General features: G+C 39.3%; 1 protein-coding gene across 2 annotated transcripts in view; it reads right to left on the bottom strand.

Annotated features, from left to right (window-relative positions):
- GNG2 (G protein subunit gamma 2) overlaps positions 1 to 18551 on the bottom strand; it is a 128884-nt gene that overhangs the window by 97349 nt on the left and 12984 nt on the right. The window contains exon 2 of one of the 2 annotated variants that reach the window (XM_036844955.1): positions 10202 to 10242. The exons of the other annotated variant lie outside the window; for it this stretch is intronic. The gene's annotated coding sequence lies outside the window, so the exon portion shown is untranslated. The remainder of the gene's footprint in view (positions 1 to 10201; positions 10243 to 18551) is intronic. 2 annotated transcript variants of the gene reach the window in all.

Genomic DNA, 18551 nt, shown 5'->3' with positions numbered 1-18551 from the left:
TGTACCTCCTCCAGATCGTGCTTCATCACACAAACAAGGGAATGCTCTTCAAATGCTACCAATCGCATTTGGGTCCATTTGAATATGGACCATGAACTTGATTAAATACAATTAATGAAAAAGTGAACGTTGGTTAAAACAATTTTTTTTTTTGATAAGACAGCTAGATTTGGGAGAGAAAGGGGTACTATTTCTTTCATGCAAGACTTTCACAATGATGAAGGTTAACTGTGCCGGATACCTTTCATTTGCCCCTCCAAACCCATTCTCCATCCTGTACTACCCGGCTCTACACCCTAGGAGACTGAACTACAGACTCAGAGGCAGGCTTCCTTGTTGTCTTCCAGTTAGGTATGGTCAATGGGGAGCATAAGCAGATAGAAGGAAAGAGGAGAAGCATTTCAGGGTATTTGTTTCCTGGCATCCCTGCCTGCAGGGTCATTATAAGCTGGCTACAGCCCTTTCCTGGAGGTCACAGCTCCAGTGAGGAGGGTTCTCTCCTCCCAGCCCTCATCCCTTCCTGTCTACGTGTGGTAAAGGAGCCCTGAAAAAAGTACACTCTCCCTTGCAGTTTCCCTATACTCTGCTCACGTCCTTGTAAATATTCTCTTTATTAAGCTCTCCTAAAATTAATTGATTTGAGGATGCCAACTGTTTTCAGTACAGTTGACATTTTCTGAGGGTTAGGAGCATGCTTATCCGGAAAATGAACTTATTCCAAGTCCTCCATTTATACAAAAACACTGACATTCACGGGGTTGATATCAAGCCCAGACAAAGGTAAACAATGGCTAGGTGAGATGTGGAGTGGGGTGGTCAAACAGCACTGATTCAACCTTCCTGCCTCGGTGATTTTGTAAGGCAAAGGTTTAGATTTGCAAGAACAGTGAAAGTGGTGGATATATTTCTCAGATTTTAAACTGTGAGAGATGTAAGACATTCAGGTTGCTATATCATGCTTCTTTATGCTTACAGATCATGTTTCCGTGGTGACTTTGACCTTTTTGCACATGCTATTCTATTTAGATTGAGACTTTAAACCACTTTTCTTTTTGGTTTTAATGATCAAATATGAAGAAAGATATGTTTGCTACAATAAAAACTGCCTAAATGGCAAATCTAAGAAAGAGAACAAATTTCTGTTCTGTGCCATCTGTTTTCTCTCACGGAGAGATGTTATCATATATAGTGAAAAATGCTGTAGAAGTGAAGTGACGCTTCCTGTGTCATGCATAAGATGTAATTTCAAGTACATTTTGGTTACTTAGAGTTTATATATCAAAGATATAAGACCATTAAGGTAAAAGATGGATTTTGATCCTATCTAAGCCCAAAATAACTAACCTCCCATCCCAAGGATCGCCTCAACTATATCATTCCCAAATGAAGTACTAAAAATAGAATAGCCACTTTAAGGTTGATTTTCTTTGATGATGCCAAAATGTCATTTATAAATCTGTAAAGTTCTTTTAAGTGAAAAAGCTAAAATGTTGAGATATTAATATGATGTGTTTATTTTTGTTTGGTTTGTGTTACTGTGTGTCTGTTTACCATAGATTAGGACAGGAGATAGAAAAAAGGAATTCACTGAATTAACCTGAGCCAGTGAGGTAAGATCTATCCCGGTATTTATGATGGGTATCTATTAGAACTTAAGAGTATATGAAAGGGGATACCCAAAGAAAATCTGGGAACTCTGGCAGCTTTCATTTACTTCGGCACAATACCAGATGGCTCTTACAAAGCTCTCACTTCCTATTTTCCAAATGATTGGTAATTTCATTCTTTCAACTTTTCCTAGTTCAGTGCAACATATTAATGAATAATACCATCTTGCATTTGTACAGCGTTTTACAATGTACAAAGTACTTTCCTATTCATTATCTCAACTCATCTTTACAGTAGTTCAGATATACAGTACTTCAGGGAAAATATTAAACCCCTCATTTTACAGATGAGGAAACTAAGGCCCAAAGATATCACACAGGATTCCTTTAGTAGCAACTTGGCTTAGGTTAGGTAAAAAATGGGAATATATTGGCTCACATCAACTGGATTGATGGACTCCAATTCTCACTGGGCTATCTCTTTCCTTCCCGTTATCGCTATGTCTCTCTCTCTCTTTTGCTCCCCCTTTGTGCATCAGACTTTACTCTCTCAACAGACTGAAACATGGCCTTACATGATTCTTACTACCTTGAGACTAGAAAGGATGGGACCTCTCCTCCCTCCACTTGAGTTGGAAAATTCCAGAGAAAGAATCTATTGGCCCTTGCTGGGTTGCATGCCCACCCTTCAAACCAACTCCTGTAGTATGGTGATGAAATACTATGGTGTCCCCAGCTTTAGTCAAGTCCCCATCTGGCCAGTACTACCCAAACAAACAGAACAGGAATAGACATAGCCAGTGAGGAAACTGTGAGGAGGGCATACGGACTGCATTAAACAACTTGCCCAAGGAGCAGAATCAGAACAACTTCTAACTGGACCTTCAGACTGCAAGCCTCCCCTTCGCTTCCAGCCTCCCACTACAGGGACCACAGTGGTGTTACCAAGCCCCTCTCTTCTTCATGGTTGCCAGTGTGGTCTGGTTCAAGGCTAGAACTTGGAAAAGACTTGATTCTCGTCCCGATCCTGTCACTCGTCAGCTGTGTTCATGGGCAAGTTACCTAACCTCTGGGAACCACAGCTTCCTCCTTTGTAAAATAAAGTAAACAATTTCTGTGTCACAGGGTCATCAAAAGGATAAAGGGAGATAACGTACTCCAGATGACTTTGAAAATGATGAAGAACTACCTTAAGGTTTATTACTTACATTCTGTATGTAACTCTTACAGAAGCTAGAATTCACAGTAACAGTCTTCAGTTGTCACCCTCCCTACCACCAGCCCTCTGTTGGCATCACTTTGGTTCTGACATTTTTACTCTTTCGGTTTTAAAAAAGCACATGTCAAAAATAAGCATCAAATGGTGTCTCAAAATGAAGAGATTTGGTCCAGAAGAGAAATTTACGAACAGACGGTTTAATGGCACTTATCATACTCACATTTCAATACAGATTAACCAGGAGATGGAAAATTTCTGGAGGGCACACAAGATACTATTAACAGTGGTTATCTCTAGGGAGTGGGCTAAGAGTTGATGTTTGGAAGAAACTTCTCTTTTTCATTTATTCCTGTGTCTACTACTTGAATTTTTAAAAATCTCACATATACATTCCTTTCATAATTAAAAAAAACTAATTAAAAAATTAAAAGCTTAGTTATCACAGAAAAGGAATATAGTATATACCTAGAATAGTGTCTGACACTTAAAAAGCTTTCAATACATTCTGGCTTATTAATCAAACTAGGTATTTCTAGTTACCACCTATCCAACAAAGTAAAATCAACTTCACTAGAATAAAGGCCACCTCTCATCTCTGTGAATGTACATTTTCCATTAATCACATTGTGAGAAATGCTCATTACCACCTGCTGAGGATATGGTTTTAAACTCTTACACCTTCACACACCAAAACTGAAACCTACCTTCTTAACATCCAATTATAAAACACAGTACATTTGGCTACCTCTCCACTCTATTACTGCTGTTCTTGTAAGCACATTGATTAACATCAGACAGAGCATGCTGGGGTTCTAGGAACCATTCTATCTTACGGCTGGGGCTTTGCACGATATTTTCTAAGAAATTAAAGGTTACATGGCAGCATATGCCAAAGCTAAAAGACAGATTTAAACAGCATTTAAAAAATGATGCAATGGCTATGAAGTTTGGATGCTGTGCACCAGTTAAGTGCTATACTGGTTGCCTAGTTACATCTCTGCAAAAGGCCAAAAAAGTTGTCTCTAAATCTAGAAGTAATTAAAAACCTTAAAGTTTCACCATTAAACCAATGATTATGTGTGAAACCCTATGCAGTCATCCTTTAAAATAAGTGCCCGTCAGACTTTGATCAGGTGGTAGCCCTTGGGAATGTCCAAGGAGATATTTTAATAAAAGACATTTCTATATATGAAATTTTTTACCATGCTCACATTTCATTAAAGTTACCACAACTGGACTCTTTCTGTTTTGTCATACCCAATTGCAGTCTGCTACTAGAGGATATTAAAAAACTTTCCAACCTAGTTGACATAACTTCTATCCCATGAGAGGTGGAAAAAAGTCCAGTGTTTTAAATTATTAAACTTAAAAAAAATTTTTTTATTGCAATCAGCTTTGCAAATTATAGGCCAGTTTATAATCCAGTAACAAAAACCATGCATCTTAATACTAACAACTAGTGTCTTAACTCTATGAAATTTCCTGATTGGTTCTGCCTGGCAGACACTTTTAAGTCCAAATATCTTCTCCCAGTAATGGGACAGGACGAACAACAATTTTGGTCTAGAAATTTAAAAACATGAGTGTATTAAAATGGATGAGACTTCCTCCAGAATTTGAAGATAGGGAGAAACAGTCTTTTTTTTTTCTTCCTCTTGAAGTTCAACATTTTTTTTTTGAGGTAAAATTCACAAAACATGAAATTAATCATTAACCACTTTAAAGTGTACAATTCAACGGCGTTTAGTACATTTACGATGTCACGTAGCCATCATCCCTATTTAGTTTCAAGACATTTCTATTACCCCCAAAGAAACCCTGCACCAGAGTAGCTTGGATCATTTGGATCTCCTATTTACATTTACTCTGTAATTTCTCTTTGGAAAGGAATAAAAGAATCTGAGTTTAAACAACAGAAAAAGGATTTCATCTCCTTTCATTTCTTCTGGAGCTTGTTTGATTCACAAAAAAAAAAACAGCTGAGGTTCAAAGCTGAAAGGAGGCTAGTCTTAACAAAATGAAACCAGGATTGAGAGTCCTAGAAGGAAGGAACCCCAAAAAGGGATTGACAAGAATATCAGAATAACTCACAATCTATCCAAGCCCTATCCTCATCAGAAACCCAGATTTTACCTCCAAGACTGATAGTACTCAATCTTTTTTTTGGAAGAAAAAAAAAAAAAGAATTGAAAGAGAATTCTTTGTACCTACCAACTAGAACAGTTTAGAAGATAGTAAACAAACATTAAAAATATATATATATATATTGCCAGCTCCTAAAAGTCAAAGCCTATTCTAGGGAAGCTAATGCACTGCCCTTTCAAGTACACTTACAATCTCTTTGTCCCAGTGGCTTAGAGAATAAAAATCTCCAAATGAAGGTCACAGAAATGTAAGAAATGAGGCTCCTTCTGTATTCCTGTTTTCCTAGTCTGGCTTTGCTGTGGGTGAGGGCAGGGCAGAGCGTTATGGAAGCATGGAGGAAGGGCTGAGTAAGAATCTTCACCCAGATGCAGCCACTTACTTACATCAGGGTAAGTAGCTCATGATCTACCACTGGGAGTCAGAGAGCACCAACCTCTTAGAGCTGGATAAGGCTCCAAGACATGATCCTCTCCAATCCCCTCCCCTTGGGCATCAAGATAGTCTTCCTAATACTTATCTATTCTTGAACATTCTGTGCTCTCTTAGGGGGGGAAAAGTTCAATTTTGTTATAAAAAGGCAGGATTCAAACTAAGAGAGCACTATGCTGCTTTGGCAAACTTGTAATTTCCATACATGCTGACATGCCGAAAAAGATTCAATGAGGTTCTGTGGTCACCTCACTAAGAAAGCTATTAAAGCTGTGATCATCAGAGATGCCAGTGACACTGCGGAATTAAAAGAGTGGGCCATGAAATCTAATAACACTTTATAAATGTTGCTGGTTCTTCTGAGTTGGTTTCGGGCAAACATGTATATGTGGATACAGATTTTTCCAGAGTTAGATTCACCCTTATCCTCAGCCCAAACCCTGGAGGTTACTGTCATTATTTCATTCAATCAGATTTTCTATTTTCACAATTCAACGGCATGACAGTCACTTTCCGCTAGAGCTGTTTTTAGACATCTAGGCCCCCAACTGTCCCAAATTACCCAGAACTCCAGGAGTTGTAGCACTGAAGCTCCCAAGTCCCAGGTAACCCCCCAGTCTTAGACAAATCAGGATGCTTTGTTACTCTAGAGCTAGCCCTAAGTTTGGCCTTCAGATCTGTATTGCTGACCTGTCTTGAAGTGGATAAAAAGGGGACTCGCTACAAAAATAGCTGCAACATTTAAAATCTCCATCAAAAATTTCTGGCTAGGGACCTCCCTGGTGGTGCAGTGGTTGAGAACCTGCCTGCCAATGCAGGGGACACGGGTTCGAGCCCTGGTCTGGGAAGATCCCACATGCCACGGAGCAACTAAGCCCGTGAGCCACAACTACTGAGCCTGCGCTCCAGAGCCCACGAGCCACAACTACTGAGCCCATGTGCCACAACTACTGAAGCCCGTGTGCCTAAAGCCTGTGCTCCACCACAAGAGAAGCCACCGCAATGAGAAGCCTGCGCACCGCAACGAAGAGTAGCCCCTGCTCGCCGCAACTAGAGAAAGCCCGCACACAGCAATGAAGACCCAATGCAGCCAAAAATAAATAAATAAAATATAAATAAATTTTTAAAAAATTTTGGCTATATTCTACCCTGGAGATGGTTTTTAAAAAATAACCCAGTGATCCATTTCATTCACTAGGCGAGCAATGGTTTCTTACTTTGTGGGGATGACTTACCTAATGTATAGTGGAAATTAAACCATACTTAGAAATTAGCTATAATAAATACCACTACAGTAAGGTTCTAAAATATTATGTTATTTTTCCCTCCAACTTCCACATGTTAGAGCCTAATAAATAAAGCATAATGTGACAGGCCGACATAACAGCATAAAATAAAAATCTCACATTTCTTTGGTGCCATTCAAAGACCTTGGAACCTGCACACTGTAGGCAAACTCTCCAGAGTTGGAGAAATGCCAAAAGCAGCACGCTCTCTAGAGGCCACACCCACAGTACCAGAAAGTCTGGCCAAGGAAGGAGACATTGGACTTCAACCTGTCCACTTGATCCAATGCCAAACACTCCAAGAAAACTAAAAGCCTTCAGTGCCTGTATTTACAAACAGGTTTTGCAGAGTCAAGACAAGAACTTGCTTCATCAACTTGGGAACCCTAAACCTTCTCAACCCTATATAATGAAATGTAAGATAATCCTATCTCTGCTACCTGAGGCATTTCTACCTTTCTGAACAATTAATCTCTTTTACTTTGTAGTAGGCAGAATAATAGCCCCCAAATAGGTCCATGCCCTAATCCCTGGAACCTGTGAATATATAAACTTATGTGGAAAAAGGGACTTTGAAGATATGATTAAATTAAGGACCTTGGGATGGGAAGAGTATCTTGTATTATCTAGGTGTGCCAAATCTTATCACATGGCTCCTTAAAGTCAAAGAACATTTCCTGGCTCAGTTCAGAGGAACGAATATGGTGGAAAGACATACGGAGATGCAAGGCTGTCGGCTTTGAAAATGGAGGAAAGGGGACTCTAGAATTCTTCCCTAGAGCCTCCAGAAAGGAACACAGCTCTGTCAATACTTTGCCTTTATACCAGTTCTGAGATCTCTACAGAACCTAACTTGCAGAACTCTAAGATAACATATCTGTATTTGGTGGATTTGTTTAATCCACCAAGTTTGTTACAATTTGTTACAGCAGCAAACAAGAAACGAATACATCCTTCATCACTGCTGTTCAATTTGCATAATGCCTTAGCAGTATTTTGCTTTAAATCTCAATATTTGACCATTTCTTGCCTAGTGTTTAATTTGCTTCTCTGTACAGACATAAATAGATTTGGTACTAGAACAAATATGCTCAAAATCCCTCCAACAGTGCAAAACAATATTTCCTTTTACATGTCTATTTTGTTTAGTTTCTTTCTTTAGTTTTTTAGCACAGAGACCACTTACATAAGGAACTACTTTGCATAACTGAAACCAGTAATTTTGCATGAAGCAAAAATGCTTGTAGGTAAGAGTAAAATGACAAATAACCTCTTTAAAGGTGTGTAACGACACAGTAGTTCTCAATGTCTCCTTAGGGCACTCTGAATACCATGATGGCTGGAAGATGCCACTGGCCTTTTGTGAGCCAAGGACAGGGATACCAAAGAATACAAGGAAGAATTGCCCCGTTCAACGTGTCAGCAACCCGCACTGAGAAACTCTGCTTGGATTGATTTGAAACATTTAAGTACAGTGATTAGTATGAAAGAAATCAACACCAACATCAGACAGAGAACATGAAAAACTTATTTTAAAAGGCTTCATTATTAATAATATTTGGTAGAGTGTAGGGATGGCTTAGCCCTCACCTGAAAGATATTAAGTACTTAACTCCAAAAGAACCTCACGATGGGGTCGCAAAAGCTATACATGGCATTAAAAGCACACACCCCCACAGGCCTTCCTTCTACTAAGCTCTAGACCAGAGATTCTCAATCGTGACTACACATTGTAATCACCTGGGGAGCTCTTATAAACTACAGATGTTCAGACCCCTCCCCAAGGGATTCTGACTCAAGTGGTCTGGGTAGGGTTTACATATGAGTGCTTTCAAACACTTCCCTGGAGATTCTGATGTGCACCCAGGACTGAGAATCACTGCTCTGTACCATCCATGCGCAGTCTATTGGGCATATCCGTCTGGATGTGGCCACTCCACAGATTTGAATCTGTTCCTCTCTTCCTGTATCTGTAGCCCAGTTATCGTCACCCACTGAATTTCCCAAAAGAGAAATTGGGGAGTTTTTCTAAATATCCTCCTCTCCTTCATCTTCAATCAGCAATTTCATCAGTTCTCCCATATCCAGCCCATCATTTGCAAATCCAAGACGTCTACTGGTCTCCTTTCCATTAGTTGTTCTCTACTTTTTCTCCTAAGAAGGTTTTGATACTAGTAAATACTAAATATTGGCTGAATGAGTACATGGTTAAATGGCTAGCTTCTGCAAAGTAAGTTAGGTTAAAAGCAGGTTTTATTTTTTATTTGCATTTTGCTGTAGCCACTAAATAGTTGTATAAACAATTAAAAATCCAACAGCCAAATTCAAGCCATCATCATATAATCCAACGCTCCAATGGGAAAAGAAGAGAAGGGGTGGAGGTATAAATGAAACAATACTGGTCATGAGTTATAATTGTTAAAATTGAGTGATAGGGATATGGAAGTTCATTATATTATCCTCTCTATTTGCTATATGCTTGAAATTTATCAGAATGAAGTTAATTTTTAAATGGGGGGAAGGACTTCCCTGGTGGTGCAGTGGTTAAGAATCCACCTGCCAATGCAGGGGACATGGGTTCGAGCCCTGGTCTGGGAAGATCCCACACACCGTGGAGCAACTAAGCCCATGCGCCACAATCACTGAGCCTGAGCTCTAGAACCCGGGAACCACAACTACTGAGCCCTCATGCCACAACTACTGAAGCCCACGTGCCTAGAGCCCGTGCTCCATAACAAGAGAAGCCACCACAATGAGAAGCCCGCGCACCACAACAAAGAGTAGCCCCCGCTCGCCGCAACTAGAGAAAACTCATGCGCAGCAATGAAGACCCAACGCAGCCAAAAAATAAATAAATAAATAAATTAAATAAAGTAAAATAAAATGGGGGGAAGTCCACGTCAGGACTAAAGGAAACTGCATTTGGTTGGGGAGAGAAAACACATTATCACCTGTCTCAGCAATATGGTGACCTTTCAAGTCTACAGCTAGATTCAAATGGCTTTACTCAGTTTCAAAAGCCAAGTCTGTTTCTTCAAGAAGAAACCCCACCAATATTAAATTGACCTTTTATTGTGACTGTTGTTGCTGCTGAAAAAGCCCTTATAATGTCTACAACCAATCTGTTAAGAACAGGGTTTACACTTCTCTGGTCTAATCTACTCTGACATCTGTCTTTCACTGTCCTCAATGGCTGCCACCAATTAATCATGTTCAGTGCCATAGAGACACATTTTGTTAAGGCAGTGACCTCAAAGACTTCCAAACTCAGGTTTTTAGAAGAAAATGGGTGAAATCTGAGTGAGAAATCTGATTTTTAACTATCATTAAGGAGAGCCATTTTTTTTTTCCTTTAAATCCTAAAGTCATGTCAATACTGCTAAAGACTATGAATGTTTCTTTTTGATCAACATCACATGTTAAATGCTTTCATCTCTAGGCTTAAGATTTTTCTTTAACTCTTAAAGTTCTGATTAGATTTAAGTTCCTAGAAGAAAATATTTCAGAATTCTTACCTCTTCAGTTCCCAAAGCCTGAGGCTCACTGGCAGATCTGGCTGTTGAGAAAGCAGAGAGCAGAATGTATTGGGTTTTTTTTAAAAAAAAAAAAGGAGAAATAACATGATACATAAAAGCTGAACAAGCAAATAAATGTTTCTTTAAATAGGGTTTGGTGGTGATGGCTGAATAGCTCAAAGGGCAGAGGGGCTCACAGGTTTACCTTTCTGAGCCAAAAAACGAACATTTTGTTAACTCTTTTTCTTTGAAGAAACATATTTGTGAAAATAGGAGTCCCTTTCTTTGTGACCTTCCCTAACCTGCAAGAAAACATGAAAATATCAAGTCGGCTTGGGAACCGAGGGCAAGCACAGTTCTTGGTGACAGAGGCTGTGTACCGGTGAGATGAATAAGAACAAGCTTTCCTCCTGACCTAACTTGATTAGCTCCCAGCAGGACCAAAGTGCCAGATACACTCTTTCTCCAGGTGTTAGGGACAGAGGTGGGGCTCCATTCGTGTATATCTAACTCTTTAAGAGGGTAGATTGGACAAGTTAATGGTTAAAAAACATCGTTAGCATCCAAAGCTGAAGGCTGTTTAGAAGTAGAAACACCTATACCCTTAGCCACTAATGACCTTTGAGTATGCTGAACAGAGTTGGCCTAATTCTGCCTAGTGCAGAGTGTGGTTCATATCTAAGAAAGTTCCTGTCTTTACTTCTGAAAAGATATCCGGCAGCCAGCTCAAAGGGAACTGCCTAAGCCTCAGGGAATGCTTTACCATTCATATTTCGCTGTGTCTCAGAACTAAGAGTTACTTAGCATCTAGAGTATTATGACTGAGAGTGGAAATCAAATTCACGTTGGGCCCTGAGACCAAATGAACATCAGCGTCTCTAGAGATCTCCCATTGCTTAAGACTGGCACATGTACTAAAATCTCAGCCCAACTGATTATATTCCCAGATGACTATAAGGGACCATATGTTTTTAAATGAGCCAACATTATTAGAAAACCATTATCTCATGATTAATGACAGCAAAGGAAACAAAAACAAGCCAAGGGCAGAAAACAACCTATTTTCAGAGAATAAACCCTAGGGATAACAATGATTAGTGGGACTTGCAAAATAAGCCTTGAAGGGAGCTCTGAGTCCAGCACTCTCATACATTCTTGGGAGAGCATAAATCAACACAATCTCTCTGGAAAGCAGTTGGGCAATATTTATCAAGATCCCAAATATGTTCTCACCCATTGTCTTGGTGATGTCACTCCTTGACTTGATCCAAAAAATGCAAAGTATAGACAAAGAAGTATTACCAAGGCGTTAGAAATAGCCTAAATATTAATAACATAACCTATTAAGTAAAACAGAAAAATTCCACACGATGGAACTTGGAAACAATAAATACAAAAAATTTAAATGATGAGGAAAAATACACACGGAATAAAGTTATGCGAAAAGAGAATACAAAATTATACATAGAGTATGACCTCAGCTAATTTTCTAATATCTATATATTATATATATGCATTTTTCTAATACATTTTCATATTTTTCATATTTAATATTCTAATATATCACATACAATATTTTCTAGTAAATATTATACATATCTTTCTGCTACATATTTTTCTAGAAAAAAGATTGGAAGACAGTATGTCAAAATGTTAACAGTGTATTATCCCTTTTGTATAGAAAATGGAAGTACCAGAAATTGCTAGATATGCCCCAGTATCTGCTTTCCTCTTCTTCCATGCTTGTGATAGAATCTAAGCTAGGCACATACATGTCAAGAATAACTGCTTTTCTCAGCCTCCCTTGTTGCTAGGTGTGTGGCCATGTGACAAAGTTCAAGGGGATTGCTGCAGCAGTGATGGGTGCAACTTCTGGGTCATGCCCTCCCCTTTCCAACTTCCTCCCTTCCTACTGGTTATAGTGAGGTCCTTATGGTAGGAAGCCACTTTAGACCATAAAGCAAGGAAAATATACTTGGAATGATGTAACAGTATGATAGAAGGAGGCTGGATACCTGGATGATCTTGTGGAGGAGAGTTACCTTACCAGCCCTGGACCACACATCTCTGGATTGTTATGTGAGAGAGAAATAACTTCTAACTTCTGTAAGCCACTGTGAAATCAGGTCTCTGTTATATGTGGTTCAACCAAAAACCTAATTAATGGAAGGGGTCAGTCTTAATTTTTTTTTTACACTTTAAGTATTTTCCAAATTTTCAATGATCACCATGAATTACTTTCACCATCAGAAAAAAAGTTTAAGTTAAGCATTGTTTACTAATCTTTAAAAAATTAAGACAGCATAGAATGAAGTTTGGGTAACATGTGCCTTCTTCCCACATATGAGAGGAAAAATGAAACCCACAGTTTTGAGGAATAGTTTTTACACCATATGCCAGGGCAAAATCACACACAAACTCCCTGCATTTTCATGACCCTTTAATCAAACTCCACAGCACTTTATTTCAAGGCTTTTGAAAAATAGTTTTAATAAGGAAAAGTTGTAGAAATAAAATCTGCATGAGGAATACTCTAAAAAAACCTCTAGTCAATGTATTATACTTATCCATTTAAGAGGATACCTAGGCTTCTTAAAGTAAATCTTAAATCATTCTTAAAAACCAGTTTTGTAGGTGAACTAACTCATACCTTTAATTTAAGGGTGTTGTTTGTTCTCCGTACAGAATCATAATGAATCACTCCTCAGTAATCCCACTTTGTTGACTGTCCATCAAAAAAGCATGTATGTTGGGATTTCCCTGGTGGCGCAGTGGTTAAGAATCTGCCTGCCAATGCAGGGGACACAGGTTTGAGCCCTGGTCCAGGAAGATCCCACATGCTGTGGAGCAACTAAGCCCGTATGCCACTACACCACTATGCCACAGTAGCCCGTACGCTACTGAGCCTGTGCTCTAGAGCCCACGAGCCACAACTGCTGAGCCCACGCACCACAACTACTGAAGCCCGTGCTCCACCACAAGAGAAGCCACCGCAGTGAGAGGCCTGCGCACAGCAATGAAGAGTAGCCCCGGTTCACCGCAACTAGAGAAAGCCCGTGCGCAGCAACAAAGACCTAACGCAGCCAAAAAATAAATAAATAAATGGGGGAGGGCTTCCCTGGTGGCACAGTGGTTGGGACTCTGCCTGCCAATGCAGGGGACACGGGTTCGAGCCCTGGTCTGGGAGGATCCCACATGCCGCGGAGCAACTAAGCCCATGAGCCACAGCTGCTGAACCTGCGCGTCTGCAGCCTGTGCTCCGCAACAGGAGAGGCCGCGATAGTGAGAGGCCTGCGCACCGCGATGAAGAGTGGCCCCCGCTCGCCACAACTAGAGAAAGCCCTCTCACAGAAACGAAGACCCAACACACCCAAAAATAAATAAATTAATTAATTTTAAAAAATAATAAAATAAATAAAATAAAATAAAAAAATAAAAATAAATGGGGGAAAAAAAAAAGCACGCATGTTGATTTTACTTTCCCCTGGAGTGATGAAAGATTTGGCAGAGCTCACATAACCTCCTTGGTCTCCTCTGTGACCCAGGGGCCTATATTATAAGATGGCTGTCCAGGATAAAGGAGTCATTATCTACTCCATAAAATAGAGAAAAGAGACCTGGTCTACTTGGGGATCAGATCTGAAACAATGGCCTCACTAAAACCCGTCTCTAACTGTATTAGAATAATGCACTGAGGAGCGTTTAAATCTGTAATGATATTATGCCAGTGTCATTTTGGCACCTTTTAGAGGCTCACTAAAGCCCTGTGCACCTGCACACCAGACACTTACCGGGTAGATCTGAGAGACTTATATGTAATTATACAGCAGATAAAGGACCAATTTTCCCCCCTTCTTCCTGAGAGAATGCCAAATGGCCCTTTTCTCCCCTGTGAATCACAACACTCAACACTAAAACGGCTAACTTATATTCAGTAACAAAGGGAGGATGCCAGTTTCTTCACTTCCCTCTCAGGACAACTGTGCCAGTACGTTCTCAAGAAACCCTACACTCTCTCTTGTGATAGTCAAATTGAAGCCGATAGTCAACGCTCTGAATTCTCAGTTTCTCTCCCCCTCTTCCCTTTACAAGAACATAAGCAACCCAACTCCACAGGCCTAATTACCATGGTAACACCATGCACTGTGATTATGAGTGTGTTTGTTTTTAAAATGACTCACAGATTGTTCCCCCAGAAGCCCCAGACACACAGGTTTCTGGCTGGTTTATAAAATCTATCCAAAGTTTTCTTGCAAATGTCTTGCTCTTCATAGCACAACTGGTGTGACGGCGAGAGAGTCATCAAATCAATATGCCCATCTCCTTAAGGATGAAAAAACCCCACTTGGTTCCTTAAACACTCCAAGATTAATCAATTTAAAACTCGGGTTAATAATGAAATTAATTTGAGTTTGTACACTGGAGAAAATTAATCTGTTTCTAATTTAAATAATTGAGGTAGTTCATAAGGTAGTTTTAGGGACCCAAATGAAATTATCAGGTGAAATAAAATCAGCAGTAAAACTTATCAAATAAAATAGCCTACATCGGTGCATACATGGGTGATCACATGTAAAGTGTTTTAAAAGAATAAATGTAAGTCCTTTTTTTTAATTAGAAATGCATTTTCTTTTCCTTAACACTGCCTGATCGTAACAATATAACTTGATTCTAGGGTAAATGTAAGTCTTAATGCCGAGATGTTTTTAAACTAAGATCTAAAATAAAGAGATTTATTTTTAAAAAACAAACATGAAAGAGTCCAGACATTGGGAAGAACTGTGGACTACTTCCATCTATTTATCAATACGTATTATTTAAGACCCTCTACGTACTAAGCACCACTGTTTATAACTGAACATTGTAATAGGACTTAGGGAAGACTATTTTCATACTGGAGACAAAGGTCATGGGCATGGCTTAGTCCCTCATCTTCTCTCAGAAGATCCTTTGTGTCACAAGGCACCATTCTGGATGAGCTTTTAGTGAGAGGGAACATGATCCAATGATCACATCAGACCTAGAACTGAGAGTCCTGACTTGGGCATCATGGGTAGCTCTCTCCAAAAAAAATAGATGTTGGTAATTTTGGTATATTGATTTTCCTTTGTATGAAACGGAAATAAACCCGATTTTAAAAGAAATTTAAATGAAAAATTTTATATAAATCTATATAAATTAAAATGCTTAGTACCCTGATGTTTACTTATGGTACAACATATGATAAGCAGACACACACACATACAAAATTCATTAAAAATGACTATCTCCAGGACTCTGGGAGGGCTAATGCCAAGGAGTACTTCCCAGAACTTCTGCTGCCAGTGTCCCTGTCCTCACGGTGAGACAGACACAGCCACCCTCCGCCTCTGCAGGAGACCCTCCAACACTAGCAGGGCTGAGGGCAGACAGTAGAAGCAAGAAGAACTACAATCCTGCAGCCTGTGGAACAAAAACCACATTCACAGAAAGACAGACAAGATGAAAAGGCAGAGGGCTATGTACCAGATGAAGGAACAAGATAAAACCCCAGAAAAACAACTAAATGAAGTGGAGATAGGCAACCTTCCAGAAAAAGAATTCAGAATAATGATAGTGAAGATGATCCAGGACCTCGGAAAAAGAATGGAGGCAAAGATTGAGAAGATGCAAGAAATGTTAAACAAAGACCTAGAAGAATTAAAGAACAAACAAACAGAGATGAACAATACAATAACTGCAATGAAAACTACACTAGAAGGAATCAATAGCAGAATAACTGAGGCAGAAGAACGGATAAGTAACCTGGAAGACAGAATGGTGGAATTCACTGCTGTGGAACAGAACAAAGAAAAAAGAATGAAAAGAAATGAAGACAGCCTAAGAGACCTCTGGAACAACATTAAACACAACAACATCCGCATTATAGGGGTCCCAGAAGGAGAAGGGAGAGAGAAAGGACCAGAGAAAATATTTGAAGAGATTATAATCGAAAACTTCCCTAACGTGGGAAGTAGCCACCCAAGTCCAGGAAGCGCAGAGAGTCCCATACAGGATAAACCCAAGGAGAAACACATTGAGACACATAGTAACTAACTGGCAAAAATTAAAGACAAAGAGGGCTTCCCTGGTGGCGCAGTGGTTGAGAATCTGCCTGCCAATGCAGGGGACACGGGTTCGAGCCCTGGTCTGGGAGGATCCCACATGCCGCGGAGCAACTGGGCCCGTGAGCCACAATTACTGAGCCTGCGCGTCTGGAGCCTGTGCTCCGCAACAAGAGAGGCCGTGATAGTGAGAGGCCTGCGCACCGCAATGAAGAGTGGCCCCCGCTTGCCACAACTAGAGAAAGCCCTCGCACAGAGACGAAGACCCAACACAGCCATAAAAAAAAAAAAAAAGACAAAGAAAAATTATTGAAAGCAGCAGGGAAAAACAACAAATAATATACAAGGGAACTCCCATAAGGTTAACAGCTGATTTCTCAGCAGAAACTCTACAAGCCAGAAGGGAGTGGCATGATATACTTAGAGTGATGAAAGCGAAGAATGTACAACCAAGATTACTCTACCTGGCAAGGATCTCATTCAGATTCAATGGAGAAATCAAAAGCTTTACAGACAAGCAAAAGCTAAGAGAATTCAGCACCACCAAACCAGCTCTACAACAAATGCTAAAGGAACTTCTCTAAGTGGGAAATACAAGAGAAGAAAAGGACCTACAAAAACAAACCCAAAACAATTAAGAAAATGGTCATAGGAACATGCATATCAATAATTACCTTAAACGTGAATGGATTTAATGCTCCAACCAAAAGACACAGGCTTCCTGAATGGATACAAAAACAAGACCCATGTATATGCTGTCTACAAGAGACCCACTTCAGACCTAGGGACACATACAGACTGAAAGTGAGGGGATGGAAAAAGATATTCCATGCAAATGGAAATCGAAAGAAAGCTGGAGTAGCTATACTTATATCAGATAAAATAGACTTTAAAATAAAGAATGTGACAAGAGACAAGGAAGGACACAACATAATGATCAATGGATCAATCCAAGAAGAAGATATAACAATTATAAATATATATGCACCCAACATAGGAGCACCTCAATATGTATGGCAACTGCTAACACCTATAAAACAGGAAATTGACAGTAACACAATGATAGTGGGGGACTTTAACACCTCACTTACACCAATGGACAGATCATCCAAAATGAAAATAAATAAGGAAACAGAAGCTTTAAATGACACTATAGACCGGATAGATTTAATTCATATAGGACATTCCATCCAAAAACAGCAGATTACACTTTCTTCTCAAGTGCGCACGGAACATTCTCCAGGATAGATCACATCTTGGGTCACAAATCAAGCCTTAGTAAATTTAAGAAAATTGAAATCATATCAAGCATCTTTTCTGACCACAACACTATGAGATTAGAAATCAATTACAGGGAAAAAAAAACATAAAAAACACAAACACATGGAGGCTAAACAATATGTTACTAAACAACCAAGAGATCACTGAAGAAATCAAAGAGGAAATCAAAAAATACCTAGAGACAAATGACAATGAAAACAGGATGATCCAAAACCTATGCGATGCAGCAAAAGCAGTTCTAAGAGGAAACTGGTATACAAGCCTACCTCAAGAAACAAGAAAAATCTCAAATAAACAATCTAACCTTACACCTAAAGGAACTACAGAAAGAAGAACAAACAAAACAAAAAGTTAGCAGAAGGAAAGAAATCATAAAGATCAAAGAAGAAATAAATGAAATAGAAACAAAGAAAACAATAGCAAAGATCAATAAAACTAAAAGCTGGTTCTTTGAGAAGATAAACAAAATTGAAAAACCATTAGCCAGACTCATCAAAAAAAAGAGGGAGAGGACTCAAATCAATAAAATTAGAAATGAAAAAGGAGAAGTTACAACAGACACTGCAGAAATACAAAGCATCTTAACAGACTACTACAAGCAACTGTATGCCAATAAAATGGACAACCTGGGAGAAATGGACAAATTCTTAGAAAGGTATAACCTTCCAAGACTGAACCAGGAAGAAATAGAAAATAGGAACAGACCAATCACAAGTAATGAAATTGAGACTGCGATTAAAAATCTTCCAACAAACAAAAGTCCATGACCAGATGGCTTCACAGGTGAATTCTATCAAACATTTAGAGAAGAGTTAACACCCATCCTTCTCAAACTCTTCCAAAAAATTGCAGAGGAAGGAACACTCCCAAACACATTCTATGAGGCCACCATCACCCTGACACCAAAACCAAAGATACTACAAAAAAAGAAAATTACAGACCAATATCACTGATGAATATAGATGCAAAAATCCTCAACAAAATAT

Source organism: Balaenoptera musculus, chromosome 2 (assembly GCF_009873245.2).
Source record: "Balaenoptera musculus isolate JJ_BM4_2016_0621 chromosome 2, mBalMus1.pri.v3, whole genome shotgun sequence".
NCBI lineage: Eukaryota > Metazoa > Chordata > Mammalia > Artiodactyla > Balaenopteridae > Balaenoptera > Balaenoptera musculus.
The sequence above is the reverse complement of the archived record's forward strand: the minus strand, read 5'-3'. Positions and strand labels throughout refer to the sequence as shown.